This window comes from Hyperolius riggenbachi, chromosome 2 (assembly GCF_040937935.1).
Source record: "Hyperolius riggenbachi isolate aHypRig1 chromosome 2, aHypRig1.pri, whole genome shotgun sequence".
Classification (NCBI taxonomy): domain Eukaryota; kingdom Metazoa; phylum Chordata; class Amphibia; order Anura; family Hyperoliidae; genus Hyperolius; species Hyperolius riggenbachi.
Genome location: NC_090647.1, coordinates 184,471,121 through 184,480,323, shown reverse-complemented (window position 1 = coordinate 184,480,323; position 9,203 = coordinate 184,471,121).

Sequence of the window (9,203 nt, the reverse complement as noted above, 5' to 3'; positions counted from 1 at the left end):
GGACGCCCGAACTTACATGTGACATGATGAGATAGACATGGGTATGTACAGTGCCTAGCACACAAATAACTATGATGTGTTCCTTTTTTCTTTCTCTGTCTGAAAGAGTTAAATATCAGGTATGTAAGTGGCTGACTCAGTCCGGACTCAGACAGGAAGTGACTACAGTGTGACCCTCACTAATAAGAAATTCCAACTATAAAACACTTTCCTAGCAGAAAATTGCTTCTGAGAGCAAGAAAGAGATAAAAAGGGGAATTTCTTATCAGTGAGGGTCACACTGTAGTCACTTCCTGTCTGAGTCCGGACTGAGTCAGCCACTTACATACCTAATATTTAACTCTTTCAGGCAAGGAAAGCAAAAAAGGAACACAGCATAGTTATTTGTGTGGTAGGCACTGTACATACACATGTGTATCTCATCATGTCACTTCGAGTATCCTTTAAGTCTTGAAACCAATCAAAATTTCAGAATAATTCCACCCAATCTTGCATTCTCGCATCTCAAAGATGAAATCCTCATCCGTGCTGTATACTGGATGCATTGTGTATCCTGTATGTGTACACTGCATCATGCTGATTATGCACCCATATATAATTACGTTGCTAGACCGGATTTCATTTCACCATTGTGAGCAGAGTAAAGCTTTTGAGATTTACATGGGAGTATTTTTAGTTCTACCCCAAAAAAGACAATCCTTTTAGGACTTGAGCTATAATTAAAGTTAATAATATCAAGGCTGCAATTACACACCCTTTATTCCCTGGAAATGAAAATGCAGACTGAAAGCTTTCTGCTAAGGATTCACCTGCAGGTGCAATTTTATCGCCATAATGCCTTTGCAAGCAGCACAGTAAAAGCAGAAAGGAGTACTCATGTGATAGTATCTTCTGAGTTACAGTAATAATTTTTACCGCAGTTCCTGACAGTACAATATGCTTGTGTTTGCAATATCTGTGTGTACTTTTTGCTTTCCCATGCAAGGTTTTGTAACATTGAAAAACTCCATTCACTATAATATCCACTACAACAGATGGCAAGACAGCCAGATGTGATTGCCAGCCTACCATCTGCAGAATAAAAGTATTATGTCTATGGTTATATTTAGGCTACATACACACTGTGCGCATTGCATTACACACACACGTGTGTGAACTGCAAAGGTCATTGCGCACTTTAATACCATACAAGTAAATACAAAGCCTTCATATAGCAAGTTAGAATAACGTAATCCTTTACAACACAGAGATGTGAACAGCCCCATAGAATTGTATGGGCAGTGAGATGACATGCAGAATTTTTTTCTGCAACGCAACTGATACAGTGTGAATGCAACGCTTAAAGGGCTAGTGCACACCAAAAACAAAGATTTTGTGAAGCAATTTTCAGAGCGATTTTTGAATGTATGAGCGTTTTTGCTCATTCATTCAAGCTAAATCACTCCCAAAAAAATGCTTCATGCAGCACGTTTGTGATTTTGAAAAAAATCACAAAGCTGCTATGGGAACACCCTCATAGGGTTACATTAGCCAAGCGCTTTTCAAAGCGCTGGTGATTCGAAAAGAGCTCTTGGTGTGTATCAGCCCAAAAAGGAACTGTAGTGAAAATAACATAATGACTAAAGTTGTTTATTTTTTATTTAGTCAGTGTTTGCCCGTTGTAAAAGCTTTCCTCTCCCTGATTTACATTCTGACATTTATTACATGGTGACATTTTTAGTCCTGCCAGGTGATCTGTACGGAAAGTTCATTTACTGAGAGTTGTATGCACAGAGGGAGATACTTTCTTTGCAGTTGGAAAAAGCTGTTATTTCCCACAATGCAATGAGGTTCACAGACAGCAAACTGTCAGGACCATGGTCATGACATCACACTGTAAGAAGGGTTTCACCACAATATCAGCCATACTGACCCTCCTGATGATCTATTCTAGAAAAGGTAAAGATTTCTTGTGGAAAGGGGGTATCAGCTACTGATTGGGATGAAGTTCAATCCTTGTTTAAAGTTCCTCTTTAAAGGGATCCTGTAGTGACCCAAAGTAAAAAAGTTAAATACTTTCCTAGGTAGAGGGAAGCCACTGGACAGGCCAGATGTTTCCCATCTCCTTCTCGACTCAACTGTTGCTGCGCATGGAGCTTGAGCTTGCCTGATATGTTCTCGCAGCCACACTCCTCCCCGTTCACAAGGGCCGGCAGCCATGCTTGAGCAGCAAGCCAAAGCCATTCATTCTTCAAATCCTGAATATTTGAAACGATTCCTGAGATTTTGGGATTCAACAAATTTGTCTTCCCATTTCTAGTTTATATTCTTTTAAACACACTTGGTTATCGGTACACTACCATTTGAAAGACACGCTTGCAGTGTTTTATCCCCCCATTAATATTGTAATTTTAGCATCCAGATATCTTAATTTTTGACTTTACTGTGATGTGACCCAATAAAAGCTCTGCACTCTTCATTACTCCATATTATTCTGCCCCCTAGAGGTCTATTACTCCATATTATTCTGCCCCCTAGAGGTCTACTGAGTACAATCCAACTTGGTAGACCACCACAGGGAAGGCTAAAGACATCAAGGGTGCATGTACTCATGCTGAGATAACCATGCGATAGGGCTCCCATACACATGTTAGATACTTGTTCTTAATGGTTGCCTTGGCTGAGTTTAATCCAGAATCTGTATGTAGCTTTAGGGATAATGGCCCTGATTTGCTATATTGCAGTAATGTTGCTGTGCACAGGGAGCACATGCCAATTTTACCATTACTAATGTCAGGAGATTAGTGCATGTTACCCCTTATCACCAGGCAATATCGCATTAATTGTGTGCGTTGCTATGGCAATGCATAGCAACTTTACTGCAATATAGTGCACCAAGCCCAAGAAGTGAGGGAAAATGTCTCCAATGGCAATACATCAATAAAAAAAAAGTCTGTAATCCCTTCCTATATCATCAAAATCGAAATATATATATATATATATATATATATATATATATATATATATAATCTTGGAACTTGGCTTAACCATTTAAAGGGAACCATGCAGTATTTTTAACTCCCAGGGCACCTCCATAGCTAACAATGCATGCTAACAATGTGGCGCATTAGTAAAAAATAAACTCTTCCATTTTACCCCATCTTTTTAAGTTTGAGTGTTCATTCAGTAGAGGCTGTATTCCCATACTTCCACCAGACAGCAGGGCCTGCTGAAATTGCAGGTAGATAAGGACTGTGGTAATTAGTATTTACTGTATTGCACAGTACAAACAAAAGCTTTCATCAGTGGGGAGGGGGAAAGGGGACAGGATGCTGTGCTTCAAACAGCCTTGTTCACATCTAAAACTTTGAAATCGCAAACGCAGTTCTTTTCTGCATCGCTTTTTCAGAGGGATTTTTTGTACTTCCCTCCCTGACGCAAGTCAGGAAGTGAACTCTTTGACCAGAAAATAATAAATACAATGTATATATTCTTAAAATCATGAACGCAGCAGAGAACGGTCGGCTCCCCTCAGGACAGTCCCTCTAGCTCCGCGGGCGTCACCCCGCTTTGAAGGAGAGAGGACACCGCCAGGCGGGACTGTCCTGAGGGGAGCGGACCATTCTCTGCTGCTTTCATAAGTATCTCCTTGTTCAGCACCTCACTATTCCTCTTCATGCACTATAAGCTGCTCCTTGGCTTCTTATTGTATTGCAGTCGTTTTGCACATCTTTTCTGTCACTGTTGCATCAATATTGTGATTTATTTATGCTTATTTGCACTTTAGGTCGGTAGTCCTACTCTTTTACACTATGACATTTTGATACTGAACCCGGATTCAACCACTGGTGGACTCTTGATTGATGCCCACCATGTTGGCACTTATTATCATAAGATCATATTATATATGCAAAAATTATACATGCTAAAATTACATTTTTTCCTATTTGAATCGGTTTGCATTGTTATGCAATAATATATATAATTATGCAATAAAATATATACATATAATAATATGCAATAATATATACTTTTGCATAAGATTATCTGCAGTAGAGTTTGGATCATGCCATTTGTTTTAATTGTTTTTAACCATTATTGAACCTCATTTGTGTCTATATATGTGATGATGATTTTTTGAATAAACGTTTTGCATTTTTTCAAGTGGTGCTTTCTACATAGGCTTTCTTTCCTCTTAAATATTTAATTAAAAACACTGCGCCACAGTTCCAAAAGAAAGGAAAAGTCAATTTGTTCACCAGTCCCTGGGATCGCTGCAAAAAGTCCAGAATAGGGAACAATAGTATAAAGAAACTGCTGCAGGGCGGAGCTAACGTCTGACGTCGTTACGTGCACCAGGAAACGAACGGACCGGCCGGTCGGGAGCAGCAAGCGCGTACGAGTGATAGACCCTGCGACTGAGGGTAGGACCAGGAGCGGAACACCGCGGAAGTCCTCCCTTCATTGCGTAGACCCAGCGGATGGGCAGCGGCAAGGATTTTTATGTGCTGAATCAACTCCGGGACGCGCAAGTGCAATTTTTATATGCGCCCAGAGGCTAACTGTACAGGATTACGCTATGTATCTTTTTATATTTTTTTTATTGAGATAACTTGATTGGATTAAAAGAAGATTTTCAACACCAGCTCTAGGCTATTGATTGACAGCTAATCTAAGCATTGTTTCCACCTGCAAGCGGAGGTGGGCAGCATCTGGTGAGCCTTTTGGCGTATATTTCCTTGGGGATTGGCACTGAGTGATCACTGAGTGAGAGTATAGGCATGGAGGTTCTGTTCATGCACCGGTTTCTGCTGAAATCAAAATATCATCATTGGTAGTGGAACTATTTGATTAATCTGAACATTATTACCCTATGTGGAGTCTGATTTTATTTCAGGTCCGGAGAGCGCAGCAGTTTCTTTATACTATTGTTCCTCTTAAATATGGCTGTATATATGTTTGAGCTCTAGCACGCTTGATACCATATTTATATTGCCAGTGCTGCGGACATTTGTTTTGCCTCTGCTCTTCCTATACCTTCCATTAGGCCAAAATCGCTCTAAAAATGGTACAGGCAGGCACCGCTTTGCAGAGTGCAAAATGGATGAAACGCGCTGATATGAACCTTTTCATAGAGATTCATTGCACAAGCGTTTTGAAAATCGCCTGCTCTTAAAAAAAGACAGAAAACACCCTAGATGTGAACAAGCCCTTCTAAAAGTCAAACCTAACTTTTGCTAGTCATTTTTAACACCTGGGCTAATCCATTGGCTGGCAGTAAGCTTTACCTCTCCTATCTGCCTGTTAGAAACAGTGTGCACTGATTATTTTATATGCATTTAAAAGCACAGCAATCAAGCTGAAATAGTCTTTGCCATAATGCTAAAATGAAAGTTTTTTCTCAACTAAAGCTTGAAGTGCTTGCATTTGGCACATAGTGATTTCTTTGCATGTGTAGTTTGTATGGCCTGTACCAATGCAGTCCAGTTTTAACCCAAGCCTCATCCTTTCCATGTCTGTGTTTTCATAGTCACAGTATTAATGAGTGTTGACAGACTTTTATTTTGCATGTTGTATTCTTGTCGCATGTGATTGCGTTATTCAGCTGCTTTAAAAGTTCTTTTTGGTTTCTGAATTACTGGCTACTTATTAAAATGAAATTGTCTATGACTGATAATGCTGTAGAGAATGATGATACAAGATCATCATCATGTAACACCTTCCCATTAATCTTTTAAATAGCGTAGTAGAATGACAGTAATGCTTGAATAGCAGGTACATCTATTTCTGTTGATGAATATTATAATAAATGGGATACCTGGCTGGTGACACATCATTTCCAGGCTCTGCTGTTTGATACATACCTCAGCCCACACTTATTCATTGCACCATATTGATTAAGATCCAAGCATAGATTACTTTCAGCGGTGCTAATGTTGTCGGTAGTAATCTCACAAATTGCACCATATAAGTGGTTATTTAAAATACACGTGAGGGAATTTAATTTAACATTCTGCGCTTAGGTTTAATTTGAACCAGTGATAAGTGTGACCTTGCCACTGTTGACCTTTGGAAAGTTTGCCAGCTCATTGCTGTGTCGATTGTTTGGTTTCACTATTTGGAAAGTCACATGAACAAATAAAAACCATTTGTAGCAACCAAGCGTTTCTATTATAGTTGTTTGCAGTGTCCCCAGGTAGTGAGAGAGAACCTGGGGCGCTGCCCACGCTGTGCTGGGGTGCTCCCAGGACACTGTTTGCTTGCATGTTTTATATTCAATTTTAACTTGGGTTAGGGTGGGGACCTGAGAGAAGCCTACATGTGGCATCCCTGCTAACGTGTATCACAGCATTTGGAACTGATGTCTCTCCTAGAAGAATTCCAAGGTCAAAAAACTCTGAGGGTTCTTCCAGCCCTTTGAAGTCTTTCAGGTTCCACGCTGAGGCTCCATTCTCCTCTAGCAAGCTTATTTTAGTTTCAGAAGCTCAGTGACACAGGCCGGGTCGTGGGTTTCTTGGATCATGCTCCCGTTGCCGGGAGTGTGTTCTGCACATGCACATGTACAGAATGCTCCTGGCGACGGAAGCCTGATCGCGGCAGGCAGGAGCACACCCGCACCGAAGCAGTAGCTCCCAACCTGGCTTGGGTTGGTGAGCTTCCGAAACTAAAAGCAGAGCCTCAGCGTGGGACCTGGTAGACTTCAAAGGGTTGTAAGAAGCCACAAGTGAGAAAAGATTTTTTATACCTCAGAATTCCTTTGAGCAGTGAAAAGTGAGGTCCCCTTTAACGCTGTAGTAGTGAGAGTTTCATTAGTTTGCAGCACCTGCTGCAGTGAGCACAGTGTGTGCCTTTTAAGAGGCTTAGTAGCACTGTCATTCTATTTTTCTCTATTCAAAAAAGTTTCCATAACAGGTTAAATTTTATTCACTTAATGAATACCTTCATAGTATCCCATCTATATACATTATTAACTGTGTGCTGTACCTTTATATATCCATTCCTATAGCTATCACAGCTGAAAAAAGTGGTTTACATTTTTTGGGGTTTTTTTTTAATGTAAATAAGCTTGCTTGGTACATTTTAAGCTACCATGTATATGCTTGGTTATAAGTCGAGAAATTTAGGACTGACTCACAATATAAAAGTGTAGCAGAGGTCCCCAAACATTTTGGATCGAGGGCCGGGTCAACATACTTCAGACAGCTGGGGGCCCGGAGTATACAAAAAATGATGTAGAACTCTTTGCGGTCCAGACAGTGAAGCATACCAAAGTGACAACCTGCAGTCCAATTGGACTGCAGTGTCACTGGATGTGGAATTTAATTGGAAACAAGCGAATTACTGCTTTCTGGCTTCCATGTCGATGGGTGGTGCCAGCACTGCTACTCTATATGCGGACCACCAATATTTAAAGATGTAGCTGACCGCATCTATAAGTTATACATTTTGTGTGTGGGGGCCGGTAAAAAAAGCCTCAGCGCCCACCCGAGTGCCAGAAGGGGAAAAAAAAATCCTCAAAAAATGACAAAACGCGAACGGTAAGGTAAACGGAACTCAATGTGAACGAGGCCTAACAAACCATAGCAACCCCCTGAACCTAGAAAACAGAGGAACAGATCACAACCTCTCTTGGGAGTCTAGCTTGGTGAGGGTAGAGAAACAGATCGCAACTTCTCTTGGAAGCCTAGCTTGATGAGGGTAGAGGAACAGATTACAACTTCTCTTGGAAGCCTAGCTTGATGAGGGTAGAGGGACAGATGACAACCTCTCTTTGAAGCCTTGCCTTGTGAGGGTTGAGAAACAGATCACAACCTCTCTTGGAAGCCTAGCTTGGTGAGGGTAGAGGAACAGATCACAAACTCTTTTGGAAGCCTAGCTTGGTGAGGGTTGAGGAACAGATCACAACTTCTCTTAGAAGCCTAGCTTGGTGAGGGTAGAGGAACAGATCACAACCTCTCTTGGAAGCCTAGCTTGGTGAGGGTTGAGGAACAGATCACAACTTCTCTTGAAAGCCTAGCTTTGTGGGGGTTGAGAAACAGATCACAACCTCCCTTTGAAGCCTAGCTTGGTGAGGGTAGAGGAACAGATCATAACTTTTCTTGGAAGCCTAGCTTGGTGAGGGTTGAGCAACAGATCACAACCTTCAGGGGTGTAGCAATAGGGGGTACAGAGGTTGCAACCGCATAGGGGCCCTTGGGCCAGAGGGGCCCTCCCTCAACAGCAGAATTAGCTCTCTGTTGGTTCTGTGCTCATAATAATCACTTATATAGATACTTTGAATCGTGGTAATTATTAACAAACTGCTACCCATACTCTTCTAGCACATCTGACACTGTAGGTGCTATTGGCAGGTTTTGGTGCACCTTATCAATTGTTATGTATAGAGTGCTTGGGGGCCCCAATTTAAAACTTGTATCGAGGCCCACAGCTCCTTAGCTACGCCACTGACAACCTCTCTTGGAAGCCTAGCTTGGTGAGGGTAGAGAAACAGATCACAACCTCTCTTGGAAGCCTAGTTTGATGAGAGTAGAGGAACCGATCACAACCTCTCTTGGAAGCCTAGCTTGATGTGAGTAGAGGAACCGATCACAACCTCTCTTGGAAGCCTATCTTGATGTGAGTAGAGGAACCGATCACAACCTTTCTTGGAAGCCTAGCTTGGCGAGGGTACTCTTATTAGTGGGATATTTCTGAACATGTATATTTTAGTCTCACATTCAGGGTCTCTCTTGTACTGGAAGGAACAAAGGCAAAGCAAATTAAAAATAAGCTCTCGGCAAGTTGTTTTATATGGTATATGATAGGAAAAAAATGGAACACTATCCAGATCCTATAACATAGCTTTCAGTAACTTGTATGGCTGTTAAAGAGCCGTTTTCTCCCTTAAAGAGACTCTGAAGCGACTTTTAAAACAGCTTTTTACCTTATATTCTACATGGACATGTTTGTCACTGCTAAAACGCCGCTCTCCCACGGCAGAACGAGAGGTCTTTACACCCCAAATCCCCCCCTGCAAAATCCAGGACCAACTTGGTCGTAGATTTTGCTGTTCCTGGAGACAGAGCTTTCGGCTGTAGCTCTGCCTCCATGGGCGTCTATCAGCGGCGGATCTCCGCCTCTCCCCGACCCTCTCGGTGAAGGAAGACTGAGAGGGGCGGGGAGAGGCGGCGATCAGCGCTGATAGACGCGCTGAGAGGCAGGGCTGCGGCCGTTAGCCCTGCCTC